Raw genomic sequence first — 21,834 nt, forward strand, 5'->3', positions numbered from 1 at the left:
CTTCTTGTAAAGACACTGCCCAGAAGAAGGCGATGGCAAACCACTTCTGCGGAAAAAAATTGCTGAGGACAATCATGGTCACAGAAAGACCACGATCGCCCACGTCATATGACATGGCACATGATGATGATGTCATATGACATGGCACATAATGATGATGTCATATGACATGGCACATAGTAATAATGATGACTAACACCACCAAATCTCCCCTCCAGGATGTTGCTCCTCTCCAGCTCAGGTGAAAACCACCCCTCTTGTACAGGTTAACTCTGTCCCAGAGCAGATCCCAATGGGCCAAAAGTCTGAAACCCTGCCCTCTGCCCCAGCTCCTCAGCCACACACTCATCTGGCCTATCCCAGCCCTCACTAGCACTGGAATAATCTGGGCGACTGAACAATCACCACGGTGGGTGATAGGAAAGACAAGTAGAAAGGGCAATGTGATAATAATCATGGGGGTTTTCAACATGCAAGAGAAGGAATTTGTAGAATGCCCACGAGATGGCTTTTTAGAGCAGCTCGTGGTTGAGCCCACTAGGAAAAAGGCCATTCTGGATTGGGTGTTGTGTAATGAATTATATTTGGTTAGGGAGCTTAAGATATGGAGAAGGTGCTTGGGAAGCTGAAAGATCTGAAGGTAGATAAGTCACCTGGACCAGGTGGACTACACCCCAGGGTTCTGAAAGAGTTGGCTGAAGAGATTGTGGAAGCATTAATAGTGATCTTTCAAGAATCATGAGATCTGGAATGGTTCAATGTGGCCTCCGTTGGTCGTGGTCAACCATGGGTACTGCGCCTCTGGTAGTCACTGGGGAGTGTCCCCTCCAGGGCGCAAGCCAGGGCAGAGTTGATATGGAGATCCGTCTGTTGCCCATGTAGTGGGACCCCCCTCTCCACGCTGATGACAGTCCAAAGGAACGACGAAAGTCGGTACGGTTTGGTGCCAGCAGCATCGCAGGAGTTGCTATGCCGGTGCTGGGTACAGCAGTCAGCCGCCTTCGGGACTCTGACTCCGGATTTTTCCTCGGGGTTTACTCCCAAAGCCTTTCCCCTGAGCGGGTATAGCTACAAGGCAATGGAGGTTTGAAATCAGAGTTTTCCCTCTCCTAGATGAGCTACCATCCGTGGTTAACGAGCCCCATCTGCCCAGAGCAACTGGTTTTAAGGCGCCAGTGGCCCACCTTTGCCCCTTCTCCTGTCAGTGAGAGCAGCTCCACCGGGCATAAGAACTATGGCACACGTGAAGGCTGGGAGTTGGACTGGGTTATCAGAGGCTGTTTGAGACGCACGCCATGAAGAGCATTTGTTTAGCAGCGGGAGCTCGTCCCCACTACCACCCTTCGGCTGTGACTAACTCTGGAGCCGGAATGGCTCCAAAGGGATGGTTCAGAAGACTGGAAAATCGCAAATATCACTCCATTCTTTAAGAAGGGAATAAAGCAAAATCAGGAAACGATTTTGTCCCATTCGTCCCTCCCCACTGAACTTCCTCCTGGTATTTATCCTTGCAAGCGGAGCAAGTGCTACACCTGCCCCTGTGCCTCCTCCCTCACCACCATTCAGGGCCCCAAACAGTCCTGACAAATCTGCTGGCATTCCTTGAGGAAATAACAGGCAGCCCGGACAAAGGAGAATCTGTGGATGTCATTTACTCAGATTTTTCTGAAGGCCTTTGACAAGGTGCCACACAGGAGGCTGCTTAATAGGATCAGAACCCTTGGTATTAACGGAAAGGTACTAGCATGGATAGATTGGCTGACAGGCAGGAGACAAAATGTGGGAGTAAAGGGGACCTTTTCTGGTTGGCTGCCTGTGACTAGATGTGTTGCACAGGGGTCAGTTTTGGGACCACTTCTGGACAATGTTATATGTGAATGATTAGGATGATGGAATTGATTACTTTGTGGCCAAGTTTCAAAGTTCCAAGTAAATTTATTATCAAAGTACATATATGTCACTATATACAACCCTGAGATTCTTGTGGGCTTACTCAATAAGACCATAGTAGAATCAATGAAGGACCACACCATCTTGGGCATTCAACCAGCGTGCAAAAGACAACAAACTGCAAATACAAAAATAAATAAATAATAATAATGATAAATTAGCAATAAATATCAAGAACATGAGATGAAGAGTCCTTGAAAGAGAGTCCATGGGTTGTGAGCCTATTTCAGTGATGGGACATGTGTAGTTGAGTGAAGTTCTCCCCACTTGGTCTTTTGCTCATTTATAGTTATCTTCATTCATTTGATTCAACACTATTCTAATTTTAATACCAACAATGTTTCAATACAGCTGCAGTTCTACTTTATGCCCTCGGATATCTCAGTTATCTTACAAGCAACAGTGAGCTGTACTTCCGGGTTATCCCAATAGATGTCCTGGTTAACAGATCGTATTAACACACAGTAACTGGATAGTAAGAAAATCAGGTACTGCAGGTTTACCCGATCAGCCACTTGCTCGATAACAGTAGGGCTGGTCTTATTGCATAACATTGTTGTGTGGCAATGAAGCACGTTCCAACAAACAGAGCGAGAGATTGTCTTGGACATTTTTGTTGTGATTGCAAGTCCCTGTTGGACGCTGGTAATGTAGAATGCTGCAAGTCTGGTTCACTGCTTCATTGGTGAGACTGATAACCAGAGAGCTGCATTCTCTCTATTGTTGTATGGTCAATGTTCTCATGCTGTGGTGTCACCTGCTGCACGAGTCCAGGAAGAAGATGCAGGAGGTGGTGTGAACGAGAGGAGAGGTCTCTGTGGACGCGCTGGAATCTGTACTGGGTTGGAAGCTCGCTCCTCTCATTGGTGCCTCCCACCACTGTTTGCCCAGTGCTGCCCTCCACTGTTTACTTGGTGGAAGAACAAGCTGGACCCGGAAAACATCCGTGCCAATCAGGGACTTAGGCTACATGTATTATTATTCTGTGTGATTGAATGTTTTTCTGCCATCGTAACCATATGTGTGTGCTGTTGGTAATGTGTTTTGCACCTGTTTCATTTGGCTGTGTTCATGTATAGTTGAATGATAATTAAACTTGAACTTGAAGAAGAAGAATGATCTACAGCTCCACTTCATCACAACAGATGTCTTGGTTAATAATGCAACAACCAAGGAGAAAGAATAGAAGAAAAAAACTTAAAGAATTCCACTGTAAGACCATCTGGACCAGGTGCTTTGCCAGAATTCATTGAGGAAATAACAGCTTTTATTTCTTCATCCATAATAGGAGTTTCTAATGTTAAACATTCTTTGGGTGATAATTTCCAAAAATTCAATTTCCTTAAAAAGTCATGCATGGTGTTGGGATCGTGAGGAAATTCAGAATGGTATAAGGAGGTATAAAATTCTTGAAAAGATTTGTTTATCTCATCATGATTAACTGTCAAGGTGTCATCATGTTTGTGACTCTTGATAATTTGACGTTTAACCGAAGCAGTTTTCAATTGATTAGCTAATAATTTACCTGATTTGTCACTATGCATATAAATCTCACTTCTAGTTTTCATTAATTGATTTTCAATCAAGGATGTTAATAATAAGCTGTGTTCCATTTGAAGTTTGACTCTCTGTTTATAAAGCTCCTTACTAGGAGAAACAGAATATTTCTTATCGATTTCTTTAGCTTTATCAACCAACAAAAGTGTTTCATTCTTAACACGTTTTTTCAAACCAACAGAGTAAGAAATAATCTGTCCATGAATATATGCTTTAAAAGTGTCCCATACTGTCCCATTGGAGATTTCTTCCATAATATTAGTTGAAAAGAAGAGTTCAATCTGTTCCTTCATAAACTTAACAAAATCCAGGTCTTGAAGCAGATTAGAATTAAGTCGCCATTGTCTAATACTAGGAGAAGTATCCATTAACTTGATAGAAAGTTTCATTGGAGCATGATCAGAAATGGCGATAATGTCATAATTACAGTCAATTACAGATGGAATTAAACGAGAGTCAATAAAAATAGTCAATTCGAGAATAAGAATGATAAACATGTGAGAAGAATGAAAACTCTTTATCCTTAGGGTATGAAAATCTCCAAATTTCTGAAATTCCAGAGTCAATCATAAAAGAGTTGATAAGAGTAGCTGACTTATTCGGTAAAGCCTGACTAGATATGGATCTATCCATCAGCGGATTTAAGCAACAATTAAAATCACCACCCATTATCAACATACACTCATTTAAATTAGGGAAAAAAGTGAATAGATGCTTAAAACATTTGGGATAATCCACGTTTGGAGCATAAACATTGACCATAGCGACATAGAAATCATAATATGAAGATTATTATAGTACAGTGTTTAATTTTTCTTTTTGGATTTCAGGGGGTTCTCTTTTTAATATATATCTTTGGAGTTGCCTTCTGAAGAAATGGGAGTAGATTTAGTATTAGTTCTTAGTTCTTTTTCTAGCCCTTTCTGGCTTAATTTTGGGACTTTATGGGTGGAGGGTGGGGGAGGAGTTCTTTACTTTTATTATTAGTCTTTTCTATTGGGCTGATTCAGAACTACAAAGATGTCTGCAATGTCATGACTTCCGGTTCCTCTCTGAATATTTATTCCTCTTCCGATTTCATGAGTTTACATTGTGGTTAACTCTTTATATACCAAAGGGTTGACTTTAAAATATGGCTCAGATTATTAATTTTGTTTCTTGGAATACAAATGGTTTAAACCATCCAATTAAACAGAGAAAGATTTTTAAAGTATTCCAAAGACTGAATGCTCATATTATTTTTGCACAAGAAACACATGTGAGGAAAGAGGATAATCAACATTTCTTTATGTTTTGGAAGGAACACTGTATCAGTCAAACTCTCAGGCCAAAGTGAAAGGAGTTCCAATTTTTATAGATTCCTCAATTACATTTTCTCATCAAGACATTGTTTCAGATCCAAGAATGAAATACATAAGTTATCATTATATGCAGACGATTTGTTATCATACATTTCCAATCCTGAGAAATCCATTCCCGCTATTTTATCTTTGTTGGCTCAGTTTAGTAACTTTTCTGGTTATAAATTCAACCTTAATAAGAGTGAACTATTCCCCCTAAATATGCAGGTTCCAATTTATGGATGTTTACCATTTAAATTAGTTACCGACTTTTTACATATTTAGGGGTTAAAATTACAAAAAAGCATAAGGATTTATTTAAGGCTATTTTTTTTACCATTAATTGATCAGATTAAACATCTGTTTACTAACTGGTCATCGATGTCTCTGTCATTGATAGGTTGGATCAATGCTATCAAGATGAATATTTTACCTGAATTTTTATATTTATTTCAAGCGGTGCCAACTTTTATTCTGAAATCCTTTTTTGATAATGTTGATTCCAAAATTTCTTCATATATATGGCAGAACAAAAATCCTAGGTTAGGTAAAAGATATTTACAGAAATCTAAAAAGGGGTGGGGGGTGCGTTGGCATTGCCAAATTTTAGATTTTACTATTGGGCAATTAATATTCGATATTTAAAATTTTGGTTATGGGACTTGGACGTAACTTCAAGTCCACATTGGGTAAATCTAGAATGTATTCTTTACAAGGGTTTTCTCTGGGTTCTATTTTAGGAAATTACTCTTTCTAAATTGATAAACAAATGGATAACCAAATAGTAAAATATACTTTACGAATACGGTTTCAATTTCAAAAATTTTTGGGGTTGAATCAATTTATTCTAGCAAGTCCTATTATATCTAATTTCTTTCATCCCTCTGTCATGGATCAAGCCTATTTGGCTTGGAAAACTAAAGGTATAGTACGATTTTTGGATCTATTTTTGAATAATTGTTTCATGTCCCTTGAACATCTAATAAATATAACCTGCCTAGATCCCATTTTTAAAGATATTTACAGATTAGTAACATTTTAAATACTGTTCTTCCTACCTTCCCGAATTTATATTCTACGGATATTTTGGAAAAAAATTTTAGATTTAAATCCTTTTCAGAAAGGTGTAATAGCAACTATTTATAATATAATTATGAAAATACGTCTAGCCGTATCTAATACAGTTAAGACTGATTGGGTTAATAATGCAACAGTTTATCCCAATAGTGTAGATGTCGCTGTAAACACACAAGTAAAAGTTCCATTTTCTACCAACAGGTGTCTCCATCATCTCACAGGTCAGGACAACATGCCATTCCACTATCCACCACCAGATGTCTCCATCATCTCACAGCTCAGGGCAACATGCCATTCCACTCTCCACCACCAGATGTCTCCATCATCTCACATGTCAGGGAAACAGGCAGTTCCACTGTCCACCAACAGATGTCACCATTATCTCACTGACTGAGGCAACACGTAATTCCACTCTCCACCACCAGATGTCTCCATCATCTCACATGTCAGGGAAACAAGCAGTTCCACTGTCCACCAACAGATGTCACCATCATCTCACAGGTCACGACAACGTGCTGTTCCGCCATCCACCAATAGATGTCTCCTTCATCCCACTGACTGAGGCAACACGTAATTCCACTCTCCACCACCAGGTGCCTCTATTAACATGGAAGCTAGTGACGGGAGTTCCAGCTGACAGCAGATACCTCTCATAATACATCGGCAATCATATCATTCACTTCCAGTTTAAGTCATAAGACATAGGAGCAGAATTAGGCCGTTTGGCCCATCGAGTTTTCTCCACCATTCTATCATAGCACTAAATGGATGCTCCTCTATTCTGAGGCTGGGTCCTAGCTTCCCCCACAATAGCAAAACTTCCTTTCCACATCCACTCTATCTGGGCCTTTCAATATTCAATAGGTTTCATAGAGATCCCCCTCATTCTTCTAAACTCGAGTGAGTACAGAACCAGAGTGATCAAACATTCCTCATATGTTACCTCATCATTGTTGGGATCATCCTCATGGAACTCCTCTAGATCCTCTCCAGTGCCAGCACATTTTTTCTTGAATAAGAGGCCCAAAACTGTTGTCAATACTCTGTACAGTCTGATCAATGCCTTATAAAGCCTCAGCATTACCTCCTTGCTTTTGTATTCTAGTCCTCACGAAATGAATGCTAACACTGTATTTGCCTTCCTCACCACTGACTCAAACTGAAAGTTAACCTTTAGGGAATCCTGTGCAAGGACTCGCAAGTCCCTTTGGAGCTCTGAATTTTGAATTTTCCCTCATTTAATAAATAGTCTTTATTCCTTCTACCAAAGTGCAGGACCATGTGCCACTTCTTTGCCCATTCTCCCAATCTGTCTAAGTCCTTTTGCAGACAACCTGCTTCCTCAACACTACCTCCCCTCCAATAATCTTCATATCGCCTGCAAACCTGGCCACAAAGCCATCAATTCTTTCATCCAAATTATTGACATATAGCATGAAAAGAAGTGGTCCCAACACCAATCCCTTGGTACATGCCACTACACATTGGCAGCCAAACAGAAAAGGCCCTCTTTATTCCCACTCTTTGCCTCCTGACAGTCAGCCAATCTCCTATCCATGTTAGTATCTTTCCTGTAATACCATGAGCTCTTAAACTGTTAAGTAGCCTCGTGTGCTGCACCTTGTCAAAGATCTTCTGGAAGTCCAAATAAACAACTTCCACTGACTGTCCTTTGTCCATTCTGCCTGTTATTTCCTCAAGGAATTCTAACAGATTTGTCAGGGAAGATTTCCACTTAAAGAAACAACGCTGACATACCTATTTTATCATGTGCCTCCGAGTACCCTGAAATCTCATCCTTAACGATCGACTCCACCTTTCCAAACTACTGAAGGCTAATAAACGCAAACAACAAGAATTCTGCAGATGCTGGAAATTCAAGCAACACACATCTAAGTTGCTGGTGAATGCAGCAGGCCAGGCAGCATCTCTAGGAAGAGGTACAGACGATGTTGCCTGGCCTACTGCATTCACCAGCAACTTTGATGTGTGTTACTGAAGGTTAATTGTAAGCTAATTGGCCTGGAATTTCCTTTCTTCTGCCTCTTTCCCTTCTTAAAGGGTGGAGTGCCATTTGCATTCCAAAACCATTCCAGAATATAGTGATTCTTGAAGGATCATCACTAATGCTTCCGCAATCTCTTCAGCCCCCTCTTTCAGAACCCTGGGGTGTAGTCCATCTGGTCCAAGTGAGTTATCTACCTTCAAACCTTTCAGCTTCCCAAGTATCTTCTCCTTAGTGATAGTAATAACACTCAATTCTGCTCCCTGACACTCTCGTATTTCTGGCATTCTGCTAGTGTCTTCCACAGTGAAGACTGATGCAAAATACTGCCATTTTTTGTCTCCCATTACTACCTCTCTAACATCATTTTCCAGCAGTCTGATGTCCACTCTCATCTCTCTTTTACTCTTTATATTTCTGAAAACTTTTTAATATTCTCTTTTTTATTATTGATTAGCTTACCTTCATAGTCATAGAAATGTACAGCACAAAAACAGACCCTTCTGCCCATCTAGTCCATGCCGAACCATTTAAACTATCTGCTCCTATTGGCCATAGTCCTCCATACCCCTACCATCCAAATTTTGATCCAAATTTTGCTTAAATGTTGAAACCGAGCTTGCGTGCACCACTTGTGCTGGCAGCTCGTTCCTCACTCCCATGACCCTCTCAGTGAAGAAGTTTCCCCTCCTGCTTCCTTTAAACTTTCATCTTTCACCCTTAACCCATGACCTCTGGTTGTAGTCCTACCCAACCTCAACAGAAAAAAGCCTGCTTGCATTTACCCCATCTATACCCCTCATAATTTTGTATACATTTATCAAATCTCCCCTCAAACTTCTATGTTCCAAAGAATAAAACCTATTTAATCTTTTCTTCTTATTCAGGTCTGTCAGTCCCGGCAACATCCTTGTAAATTTTTTCTGTACTCTTTCAACCTTATTTACATCTTTCCTGTGCGTAGGTGATGAAAACTGCACACATACGCCAAATTAGGCTTCTCCAATGTCTTATTTACAACTTCAACATAACATCCCATCTCTGTACTCAATACTTTCAGTTATGAAGGCTAGTGTGCCAGAAGCTTTCTTTATGACCCTATCTACCTTTGATGCCATTTTCAATGAATTATGGACCTGTATTCCCAGATCCCTTTGTTCTACCACACTGCTCAGTGCCCTACCGTTCACTGTGTAAGACCTACCCTGGTTGGTTCCACTGAAGTGCAACACCTCGCACTTGTCTGCATTAAATTCCATCTTCCATTTATCAGTCAAATTTTCCAACCAGTCCAGGTCCCTCTGCAAGCCATGGTAGCCTTCCTCACTGTCCACTGCACGCCCAATCTTGGTGTCATCTCCAAATTTGTTGATCCAGTTTACCACATTATCATCCAGATCATTGATTATAGACGACAAACAACAATGGATCCAGAACCAAACCCTGTGGCTCTCCACCAGTCACGGGCTTCCAGTCAGAGAGGAAAACCCCCTAAGACCACTGCAACGCTCAGGTCTATCGGCTCGTGTTTATCTAGGGGAAACCCCGTCCGCCCACCAAACCATGTCTCACGGTTGTGTAGTTGCTGTGTAATGCCACCTGGTACAAACTCACACATCAAATATCAGACAGCACACAATGTATGATTTACAGATTACACTTTATAAATCTTACTGGAACTATGTAATTAATAGAGATGCAATATAAAAGGGAAAGCAAAAGGCACCAAACTTATCAGAGTTCAACCACTTCGTGCACAACCGTTGGAGCTCAGTTAATGGGGTCCTCGTTCCACCAGGCTAATCACCTCCAGCCCCCTTGACCGCCGCTCGGGACCAACCACGGTGGTTGACCAGAGCGCATCCAGCACGTCCCTCTTCTTCGGGTCTCCTCCCGAAAAGCCGGCCAAACCTCACGAGACATACGAGACAGAGTATCACCCACTAAAAGAATAACATGGACACTCATTGGTTCGTTCCCTCTCTCATCAATAATATAACCCAAACAAGCAGGGAGAGAGAACTCCTTACATCGCAGTTATTATTACAGAAAACATACAAAGAAGCCATTTTAGACACCTCAGCAGCCAGTGTAACCAAGACCCAGTTACACCACTCTCTGGCTTTTCCCACAAAGCCAATGTCCAATCTAAATTAACCACCTCATCTTAAATGCTGAGCAACTGAACCTTTTTGATCAACCTCCCATGCGGGATCTTGTCAAATGTCTTGCTAAAGTCCAGAACTAAGTAGATGTCCTCCTTCAAAGAAAGGGGCTTCCCTTCCTCCACCATCAACGCTGCCCTCAACTGCATCTCTTCCATTGAGTACACATCTGCCCTCACCACATCCACCCACCATCCCACCAGGGATAGGGTTCCTCTTGCCCTCACCTACTACCCCATCAGCCTTCGCGTCCAGCACATAATTCTCCGTAAATTCCGTCACCTCCATCAGGACCCCACCACCGAGCAGATCTTTCCCTTCCCCACCCACTTTCCACTTTTCACAGAGATCGCTCCCTACGCGACTCCCTTGTCCACTCGTCCCTGCCCACTGATCTCCCTCCTGGCTCATGTCCCTGCAAGCAGAACATTAATGCAAAACCCAGGCACAAAGTCGACTGCAGATTCAGGAAACCTGGAGCAACACACAAAATGCTGGCGGAGCTCAGCCCCTGGGCAACATTTCCGAAGGGAAAAAAAGGGGCGACTTTACCGAGTCCCTTCATCAGGACTGGAAAGAGGGCAGGAGCAAAGATAAAATTTGGGAGAATGAGCAGGCAGGTGATAGGTGAACCCAGGTGAGAGGGAGAAGGTGGGGAGGTAGTGAAGGGGGACGGTGGGGGAGGGAATGATGTGAGAAGCTGGGTGGAGATGGGCAGAAGAGGTATAGAGCTGAAGAGAAAGGAACCCGATAGGAGAGGTTTTCTGCCTTTGTTCAAGAGTTTTTCCTGTTTTATTAAGCTAGTCAGATATAACTGGCAGGCAGTGACTAGTGGGGTACTGCAAGGCTTGGTGCTGGGACTGCAGCTATTTACAATATACATTAATGATTTAGATGAAGGGATTAAAAGTAACATTAGCAAATTTGCAGATGACACAAAGCTGGGTGACAGTGTGAAATGTGAGGAGGATGTTATGAGAATGCAGGGTGACTTGGACAGGCTGGGTGAGTGGGCAGATGCATGGCAGATGCAGTTTAATGTGGATAAATGTGAGGTTATCCACTTTGGTGGTAAGAACGGGAAGGCAGATTACTATCTGAATGGTGTCAAGTTAGGAAAATGGGAAGTACAATGAGATCTAGGTGTCCTTGTACATCAGTCACTGAAAGTAAGCATGCAGGTACAGCAGGCAGTGAAGAAAGCTAATGGCATGTTGGCCTTCATAACAAGGGGAATTGGGTAGAGGAGCAAAGATGTCCTTCTGCAGTTGTACAGGGCCCTGGTGAGACCACAACTGGAATATTGTGTACAGTTTTGGTCTCCATATTTGAGGAAGGACATTCTAGCTATTGAGGGAGTGCAACGTAGGTTCACGAGGTTAATTCCCCGGATGGCGGGACTGTCATATGTTCAAAGATTGGAGTGACTAGGCTTGTATACACTGGAATTTAGAAGGATGAGAGGGGATCTGATTGAAACATATAAGATTATTAAGGGATTGGACATGCTAGAGGCAGGAAAGATGTTCCCGATGTTGGGGGAGTCCGGAACCAGAGGCCACAGTTTAAGAATAAGGGGTAGACAATTTAGAACGGAGTTGAGGAAAAACTTTTTCACACAGAGGGTTGTGGTTCTGTGGAATGCTGTGCCTCAGAAGGCAGTGGAGGCCAATCCTCAGGATTCTTTCAAGAAAGAGTCAGCTAGAGCTCTTAAAGATAGCGGAGTCAAGGGATATGGGAAGAAGGCAGGAAAAGGGTACTGATTGTGGATGATCAGCCATGATCACAGTGAATAGTGGTGCTGGCTCGAAAGGCTGAATGGCCTACTTCTGCACCTATTGTCTATTGTCTAACTCCAGTCCCAGCATAGCTGTAGGTGAAAGTGACTTTACTATTCATTAATCCATTACAGCACGCAAGGAGCTGGTGTAACAGACAGTACTGCTCAGCATTCTAAAGAAAAGTAAATTCAAATATTGATTGAAATTCCTTCAACTTCCAACAAGAGCTTCTAACTACCAAATGAAATGTACAAACAAAATAAAATGGCTGCCCTGACAACGAAAGCTAATTGCACAACAGCGCGTTAAGGAGCAACCAGCAACAGCTGTGAACCCACAAGCAAGCAATGAGATCTAGTCATCAGAAATAAAATAACAATCCAGATCAGGAAAGATGTAACAAGAGGAGAAGGGAAGCATGTAATAATGAAAGGGGATGGGGAACCAGAGGGAGGAAGGAGAAGGTGATGAGCAAGTCATGAACGTGGGGGAGGGGAAAGAAAGGGTAAAGGGTCAAGAGAGATAAAGGAAAACAAGGGGGGGGGCGGTGGAACAGAGTGGGGGGGTGGTTAACGAAGGTAGGAGAAAGCTACATTAATAACATCAGGTCAGAGGGAACCAGGATAGAAGTTTGATGTCTTGCTCCTCCTATTTGCGTCTGGCCTCAATGTGGCAGAAGAGCGTAACTTGTACTTTTACTTTGCAACGTGTTGCTGTTCCAATGCATCCAACACATCTTCCCAACACAGCCAAGGTGCTGAAATCCTGAACTCACACAGAAAACGGTCGGAAATGTTAAACTTCTCAGAGCAACTATTACACCAAGAAACGTTTTGTTTTAAACCTCTACTCATTGTATATTTAGTCAATGTATTTGGAAGATGGTGGCGCAACGCAGCGCGCGCGACCTCTCCGGTGATGATATCTGTTATCTGTCGGGTAGGATGCCGTGCACAATTCTGATTTGATGGAGGCAGACGTGAGAGCACGGAGGAACATCTGGTGAAACTTCTGAAATGCCTGTTTTGCTGCCGCTGCTACTGTGTGATCCGAAATCTCCGGAGGGGAAGGCCTCGAATCCTCGGCTTTGCTTGTTGCTCGGCGGCCGGGGCGGGGTCAAAGCGCTCGGCAGAGATGGTGCTCGGTGTCGGAGGGCTGATTGGAGGCTCGAAGTTTTTGGACGAACTCAGAGTCGGACTGTGGTCGGGTACTTCCAGGATGCTGCATCGGCAAGTTTGCGGCTCTGGAAGCTCATGGCAGGGAGAGTTTCTCCCTTCTGCCGCCCGCATGAGATGTTGGGGCTATCAGGACTTTGAGACTATTTTTTACTGTGCCCATGGTCTGTTCTTTATCAAATTACAGTATTGCTTTGCACTGTTGTAACTGTGTGTTACAATTATGTGGTTTTTGTCAGTTTTAGTCTTGGTCTGTCCTGTGTTTCTGTGGTATCATATTGGAGGAACATTGTATCATTTTTAAATGCATGCATTTCTAAATGACAATAAACGAGGATTGATTATGGGGAGCAAGGACATGGCAGACCAATGGAATAATTACTTTGGTTCTGTCTTCACTAAGGAGGACATAAATAATCTTTCGGAAATAGTAGGGGACAGAGGGTCCAGTGAGATGGAGGAACTGAGGGAAATACATATTAATAGGGAAGTCGTGTTAGGTAAATTGAAGGGATTAAAGGCAGATAAATCCCCAGGGCCAGATGGTCTGCATCCCAGAGTGCTTAAGGAAGTAGCCCAAGAAATAGTGGATGCATTAGTGATAATTTTACAAAACTCATTAGATTCTGGACTAGTTCCTGAGGATTGGAGGGTGGCTAATGTAACTCCACTTTTTAAAAAAGGAGGGAGAGAGAAACCGGGGAATTATAGACCGATTAGCCTAACGTCAGTGGTGGGGAAACTGCTGGAGTCAGTTATCAAGGATGTGATAACAGCACATTTGGAAAGCGGTGAAATCATCGGACAAAGTCAGCATGGATTTGTGAAAGGAAAATCATGTCTGACGAATCTCATAGAATTTTTTTGAGGATGTAACTAGTAGAGTGGATAGGGGAGAACCAGTGGGTGTGGTATATTTGGATTTTCAAAAGGCTTTTGACAAGGTCCCACACAGGAGATTAGTGTGCAAACTTAAAGCACACGGTATTGGGGGTAAGGTATTGGTGTGGGTGGAGAATTGGTTAGCAGACAGGAAGCAAAGAGTGGGAATAAACGGGACCTTTTCAGAATGGCAGGCGGTGACTAGTGGGGTACCGCAAGGCTCAGTGCTGGGACCCCAGTTGTTTACAATATATATTAATGACTTGGATGAGGGAATTAAATACAGCATCTCCAAGTTTGCGGATGACATGAAGCTGGGTGGCAGTGTTAGCTGTGAGGAGGATGCTAAGAGGATGCAGGGTGACTTGGATAGGTTGGGTGAGTGGGCAAACTCATGGCAGATGCAATTTAATGTGGATAAATGTGAAGTTATCCACTTTGGTGGCAAAAATAGGAAAACAGATTATTATCTGAATGGTGGCCGATTAGGAAAAGGGGAGGTGCAGCGAGACCTGGTACACCAGTCATTGAAAGTGGGCATGCAGGTACAGCAGGCAGTGAAAAAGGCGAATGGTATGCTGGCATTTATAGCGAGAGGATTCGAGTACAGGAGCAGGGAGGTACTACTGCAGTTGTACAAGGCCTTGGTGAGACCACACCTGGAGTATTATGTGCAGTTTTGGTCCCCTAATCTGAGGAAAGACATCTTTGCCATAGAGGGAGTACAAAGAAGGTTCACCAGATTGATTCCTGGGATGGCAGGACTTTCATATGATGAAAGACTGGATGAACTAGGCTTATACTCGTTGGAATTTAGAAGATTGAGGGGGATCTGATTGAAATGTATAAAATCCTAAAGGGATTGGACAGGCTAGATGCAGGAAGATTGTTCCCGATGTTGGGGAAGTCCAGAACGAGGGGTCACAGTTTGAGGATAAAGGGGAAGCCTTTTAGGACCGAGATTACGAAAAACTTCTTCACGCAGAGAGTGGTGAATCTGTGGAATTCTCTGCCACAGGAGACAGTTGAGGCCAGTTCATTGGCTATATTTAAGAGGGAGTTAGATATGGCCCTTGTGGCTAAAGGGATTGGGGGTATGGAGGGAAGGCTGGTACAGGATTCTGAGTTGGATGATCAGCCATGATCATACAGAATGGCGGTGCAGGCTCAAAGGGCCGAATGGCCTACTCCTGCACCTATTTTCTATGTTTCTATGTTTCTATGATTGGGTGTCCTCATAATCTAATGAATCTTCATTCATTATACTTTCACAATAGAAGAAAAAAAATACAACGGATTTATAGTCATGGCTATTACATACTGTAACATTTCCGGTAACACTTGATGTCTGTCTAGGTGTGAGCCCCTGGGTCAGCTCATAGATCAGAGTCCTCTGTTACGCAGCTGCTGGGATGAATTCTTGCATCTTCCTCCAAACCCTTAGTGCAGGGGTTCAAACCTTTTTTTATGCCACAGAACAATGCCATTAAGCAAAGGGTCTTCAGACCCTTGACTTAGCAAATCAGCAGACTGCAAAAAGGTGGGTGACTGTCTTTCCCACTGTAACCATCAAAAAGTTAGTGTCTTCCCATTAGAAGATCTGACTAGAAAGACCCTCCCACCATCAGCCAGGTGAAGTCTTGGTGCCTGTTGCTGCGGTCTGGTGATGAGGCATTTTGCCATACAGTTTTGACAGCCTGCTCAGGGTACCACTCCACTGCGTCCATTACGCCCTTCTCCTGCAGTGTCTGCAGGACGTCCCACACTGACCACTGCCTGATGAACTTGTGGTCAAAGATGTTTTCTTGGAAGAAATTTTCCAGAAAGAACAGCTCGTGTGACTGACAGGGAGGGTGGAGTGACAAGAAGAGCAGCCGCAAGCAGCGAAGAGGAAGAAATCCCTGAAGGCACCATCCAAGGTACAACACAAACACGAGGCACAGAGGCCATAAGTCCCCAGCTCCAGGAAACTGGGTGTAGCAAAGTGACCAATCAAAACCCGCTCCAGGAAACTGGGTGCAGCAAAGTGACCAATCAGAACCAGCTCCGTGAAACTGGGAGCAGCACAGTGACCAATCAGAACCAGCTCCGTGAAACTGGGAGCAGCAAAGTGACCAATCAGAACCAGCTCCGTGAAACTGGGAGCAGCACAGTGACCAATCAGAACCAGCTCCGTGAAACTGGGATCAGCACAGTGACCAATCAGAACCAGCTCCGGGAAACTGGGAGCAGTACAGTGACCAATCAGAACCAGCTCTGGGACATTGGGAGCAGCACAAGAATCTTCAACCCCCAGCTCTGGGAGTCTGGGAGCAGACCAGCATCTGGCGCACCCCGGCTCCAACAGGTGGAGGGTGTGGGTTGACCAGATCAGGATATTGGAAGGAGGCAGTGACCAAACTCACCCCTCCCCATGCACACCACCCATATCGCCACACCCAGGGAAGAATCACCCTCAGTGTCTGAGCCTACAGTGAGGTGATTCACAAAGTTTACTAAGCCTGTGGGCATGATGCCTCAGACTGAAGGGCAAGAGGACGGGAAAAGTGATTTCAGAACTCAATCATGATCATAACGCTGGCATCTTTAAACGTTAAGTGTGAAGAGCATTGTGCAATGTGTTAGTGCCTTGCAATATCTTACACAACATGCTGGAGGAACTCAGCAGGCTAGGCAGAATGTATGGAAAAGAGTAAACAGTGGACGTTTCGGGCCGAGACCCCTCTTCAGGACTGATGAAGGGTCTCAGCCCAAAACATCAACTATTTACTCTTCTCCACAGAAGCTGCCCGGCCTGCTGAGTTCCTCCAGCATTTTGTGTGTGTTGATTTGGATTTCAAGCATCTGCTGATTTTCTCTTGTTTATGCCTTGCAATATCTTGCCAAGCTCAAGGCTGATGTGCCTTTCACAGTCAGGTCCACCGACGTCACGCCGGTGTTCTACTCCGACCACTGCCTTCTGCGAGCCACCTGTCTCTTACGGGAGGACCAGAAGGCAGGCAGGGGGACTTGGAAGCTGAATGTAAAGCTGCTGACCCCAGAGAACATCGAGGAACTAGAGAGGGAGTACACAGGTTGGAGAACCTTGAAAGCCTTCTTTGATTCCCCAGTTCACTGGTGGGAAGCCACCAAGGAGAACATCAAGAGGTTCTTCATCCGCAAGGGTATCCAGAAAGCAAGGCAGGAGCAGAGGGAACTGCGTAAACTCCAGACAGAGTTGCAGCAACTTCTCCTTCTGCAGTCGAAGGGGGTGGATGTGAGGGTGAAAGCAGGAGAGTCTGAATCAGCCACTGACCCTCGAGGACCTCACTGGGTCTCTTTGGATTTGATGAAAACTCCTGGCAGCATGTCAGACTCCATGAGGAAGGGCATCATTACCCTCATCTACAAGCAGAAGGGGGAAAGGGAGGATATTAGAAATTGGAGACCCATCTCTCTCCTGAATGTGGACTACAAGATCCCGCCCAGGGCTGTCGCCAACAGGGTCAAGTCTGCTCTGGGACAGGTGATCCACCCGGACCAAACCTGTGCTGTACCAGGCAGGAAGATCTCAGACAGCCTCGCGCTGCTGAGGGACACCATCGCCTACGTGCAGGACAGGGGGGTGGACGCCTGCCTGGTCAGCTTGGACCAGGAGAAAGCCTTCGACAGGATATCGCACACGTACATGGCGGACGTGCTCTCCAAAATGGGATTTGGGGAGGGAATCCGGAATTGGATCAGACTGCTCTACACAGACATCCATAGTGCAGTCCAGGTCAACGGATGGGAAACAGACAGCTTCCCCATCAGGTCTGGAGTCAGGCAGGGCTGTCCCCTCTCCCCTGTCTTGTTTGTCTGCTGCATAGAACCCTTGGCGGAAGCCATCAGGAGGGATGAGGGCATAAGAGGGGTGACGCTGCCAGGCAGTGGAGGGACCCAAGTGAAAACCTCCCTGTACATGGACGACGTCACCGTCTTCTGCTCTGATCCGAGGTCAGTTCGCAGGTTGATTAGCATCTGCGAACAGTTTGAGCTAGCGTTGGGGGCCAGGGCCAACTGCACGAAGAGCGAAGCCATGCTCTTCGGCAACTGGCCCGACCGATCCAGCATCCCCTTCACCATCAGGTCTGACCATGTGAAGGTGTTGGGGATCTGGTTCGGAGGGGTGGAGGCGTGCAACAAGAACTGGCAGGAGCAGACTGCCAAGGTGATACAGAAACTGGGACTGTGGGGAGGGCGCTCCCTGTCGATAACGGGCAAGAACCTGGTCATCAGGTGTGAGGTGCTCTCAGGGCTGCTGTACTTGGCGCAGGTCTGGCCCGTCCCCCGCTCCTACAGCTCGGAAATCACCCGGGCTGTCTTCAGATTCGTCTGAGGATCCAAGATGGAGCGGGTGAGACGGACCGCCATGCACAAGTCCCTGGGCAACCGGGGCAAGAACGTCCCCAATGTCGCCCTCACCCTGATGGCCAGTTTCGTATGTGGCTGCATCAGGTTGTGTGTAGAGCCCAGGTATGTGGGCACCAAGTACCACTATGTGCCCAGGTTCTACTTGTCGCCCTGGCTACGAAGGATGGGTCTGGCCCCACTCCCGCGCAACGCCCCAGTCAGCTGGTCGTTGCCGGCATACCTGTCCTACGTAGCAAAGTTCTTCCAGGAGAACGCCTTTGACCACAGGGCCATCAGGCAGTGGTCGGCACGTAGTATCCTGCAGGCACTGCAGGAGAAGGATGTGATGGACACAGTGAGGTGGTTCCCTGAGCAGACCGTCCAGTTCATCTGGCAAAATGCCTCCTCGCCAGATCTCAGCAACAGGCACCAAGACCTCGCCTGGCCTGCGGTGAGGCATTCTCCCAGATGATCTTGAGCTCCTTGCTCACCTTTTGGCACACTGGATCTGCGAAGGGAGCATGGAGAAAGATGCAGGGGCTTGCGACACGGTTCATCCCAGGCAGCCTCACGACGGCGGGCTCTCTGATCTCCTGGCGGTTCCGAAGGACGCATGCGGAATCCGACATCAAGTGCTATTGGCAGATTATCAGCTTGGAGAAAGACCTGCTTTGGTATGCCGGAGAGTTGTTCTACCAGCACACCGAGATGCCCGCAGAGGCACGCTGCTGACTTGCACCTACCAAGCTGCAGAACTACCTGCTGAGAGATGCACCGTAGCGTGGCGCATTGTCAACCTGGGTTTAGTGGGAAAGGACTACAGTCAGGGTTCTTCTCCTGCTGGAGACGGAGGGGTGGGGTTAGGCAAGGAAACTCGTCAAATGTTGTAGGATTGTATCACTCCCTGCCCCCCCATGACAGCATGAGTGGCAATAATCCTATTGGTTTTAAAAAGTACAATAGGACAGTACTGAAAGTACTGACTGTCAATACAAGTGCAATTTATTTATTGCATGGTAATACCTTTTTTATTTTGAATTAAGTTTATTTTAATATTAAAAATCTGTTCTTATCAGTTTAATATCTGATACATCCCTTATCTGGGGACCATATATTAAATGGATTTTTGGAACAGGGAGATGGAATAGGGGCTTGCTCCGTCCACTCCACGCATCGACCCGGTATTGCAGTGCCTCTGGGAACGGTGCACTCCCCTTCTGGGGAATTTCAAAGTAGCAAAGAAAAGGAAAACAACAAAAACCCCACCCAATACCAGGCCGCACAAAGAAAGATGTTTTCTCCTCTGAAAGAGGCTTGGGTGGGCAACAAAGTATCAGGTGGAAATTGCATTTTGTATAGGGTTTAGTTCCTGAAGTCTGGTTCAAACCATAATTATAGAACTCATAATTTAATGACTCTTGCTCCCCTGCTCTTTGGCTGTCTCCCATACGCAGTGGGTACAGAAATAGGAGGAGATCACAAGGTTATATCCAGAATTGCCGGATCTTCATGGTTCACGTGCAGCTCAGTTTCCCGTCAGATCGCCAGTAAACATCACCCCAACAGCAGCCGCCTTCTTCCACAGCGCCGCGGATTCTGACTTTGAGACTTCAGTGACCGACGGCACAATTTCGAAACAACCGCCTCCTTTCCCTTCAAATATTTCCTGTTTCAGAATCAGAATCAGGTTTATTATCACCTACGCGTGATGTGAAATTTGTTCATTTAGCAGCAGCAGTTCAATGTAATACATAACCTCGCAGAGAGAAAAAAATAATAATAATGAACAAGTCAGGTCGTAATCAATATAAGTTTCATTCCACAGTGCTCACTCCTGAACCCCCTGACAAGACACTCTTGGGCAGTAATGTTCAAAACTCATCTTTTTGTTGCCTGTTGTGGGTAACCGGAATCTTCCGTCACCGAACCCAAACGATCTTTAACAGATTCCAAAGACAGTTGGTGAAAAGCGAAAAAACAGACATGTGCTGAAAGGATCCGGCCTTTTATAAATTGCTGCTTTCCTGGTAAACCACTCACAGTTTCCTCCACAGGCTACAGGAGGGAAAGGTCTGACTCACTGTTGCAAAGGATGGACCTGACCCTTTTGCCACACAATGCCCCAGTCAGCTGGACGTTGCCGCCATACCTGTCCTTCATGGAGAAGTTCTTCCAGGAGAACGTCTTTGACCACAGGGCCGTCAGGAAGTGGTCAACACAGAACATCCTGTGGACACTGCAGGAGAAGGACGTGATGGACAGAGTGGGGTGGTTCCCCGAGCAGACTGTCCAGGTCATCTGGCAAAATGCCTCATGGCCAGACCTCACCAAGATATTGTGAGAGGGATCATGACTGATGACTGGAGCATCACTCCCATGGGATGACTATAGTGGGGAAGAGACAGTAAGAGACCTCTTTGCAGACTGATCTATGGCTGCTTTCTCGTGATGCACACGGGGACTGATATCAGGTGGTGCTGGCAGACCACCAACTCGGTGAAGGACGCCTTCTGGTCGGCCCGAAACTTGCTGGACTCCCAGCACATCGAGGTGTCCATGGAGGAATGCTGCTGACTAACAAGTCCCACGCTGCAGGAGTACCTGCCGAGGGACGCGGTGAAGCTTGGTGCAAGGGCTCGGTGGGGAGGGACCACAGTGTAGGGGATGTCTTCTATTGGAGAGGGAGGGGCTGGGTTGGGGGAGGAAGCCCATTCATTATTGCAGTTGTATACTATCCCTGGGGGGGGGCACATGAGTGGGATCAGTGCAATGGATGTGTAGGAATGTAATAGAACAGGGCTGAAAGCATTGACTATCAGTGTAGAGAATGAAAAGGCATTGCTTGGTGCACTTGTGAGAATATTTTTATTATAAATAAGGTTTACTTTGGTTATTCTGTTTTTACAACTCTGTTTAATATCTGAAACAACCATTAACTGGGGACCAAATATCAAGCATGGGACTTGACGACAAAACCCCATGCATAGAACACAAAGGATGAGGCCACGCTTTTCCGTCACACACCCGACTGATCCAACGTCTCTGTAAGATTTGATTAGCATTATTTGTCACAGGTACATCGAAACATACAATGAATCAACAACTAACAGTGCGAGGATGCAGGATGTGATGGAGGCAGCCCGCAAGTGTTGCCATGCCAGCATAGCATGTCCACAGCTTACTAATCCGAACGTCCTTGGAATGTGGGAGGAAACCAGAGCACCCAGAGGAAACCCACGTTGTGACAGGAGAGAATGTACTAACTCCTTACAGGCAGCACCAGGAATGGAACCCCAATCGCTGGCACTGTGAATCGTTATGCCAGCCACTAAGTACCATGCCACCCAAAGCCCAACTTTGCATGACAATGGACTTCATTGTTTTTTTGTTCTAATTGTACACGTTCAGTATAATGTTGTAGAATTAATGTTTCTATTTCACTTGTGTCTGTGATGCTGCTGCCATTAACGTTTTCAGTGCATCAATACGTACATGTACTCGTGCAAATTAACCAGCTCGACTCTGAGGTTG

The 21,834-nt window shown here is 45.2% G+C and overlaps 1 non-coding gene across 1 annotated transcript; it reads left to right on the plus strand.

Annotated features, from left to right (window-relative positions):
• The first annotated feature begins 19,322 nt into the window (after positions 1-19,322).
• LOC134354468 (U2 spliceosomal RNA) lies at positions 19,323-19,518 on the plus strand. The gene has a single exon (XR_010019836.1). It is a non-coding gene; the product is annotated as a U2 spliceosomal RNA (small nuclear RNA).
• Positions 19,519-21,834: the final 2,316 nt, after the last annotated feature.

The sequence above is a fragment of the Mobula hypostoma genome, chromosome 11 (genome assembly GCF_963921235.1).
Source record: "Mobula hypostoma chromosome 11, sMobHyp1.1, whole genome shotgun sequence".
Classification (NCBI taxonomy): Eukaryota; Metazoa; Chordata; class Chondrichthyes; order Myliobatiformes; family Myliobatidae; genus Mobula; species Mobula hypostoma.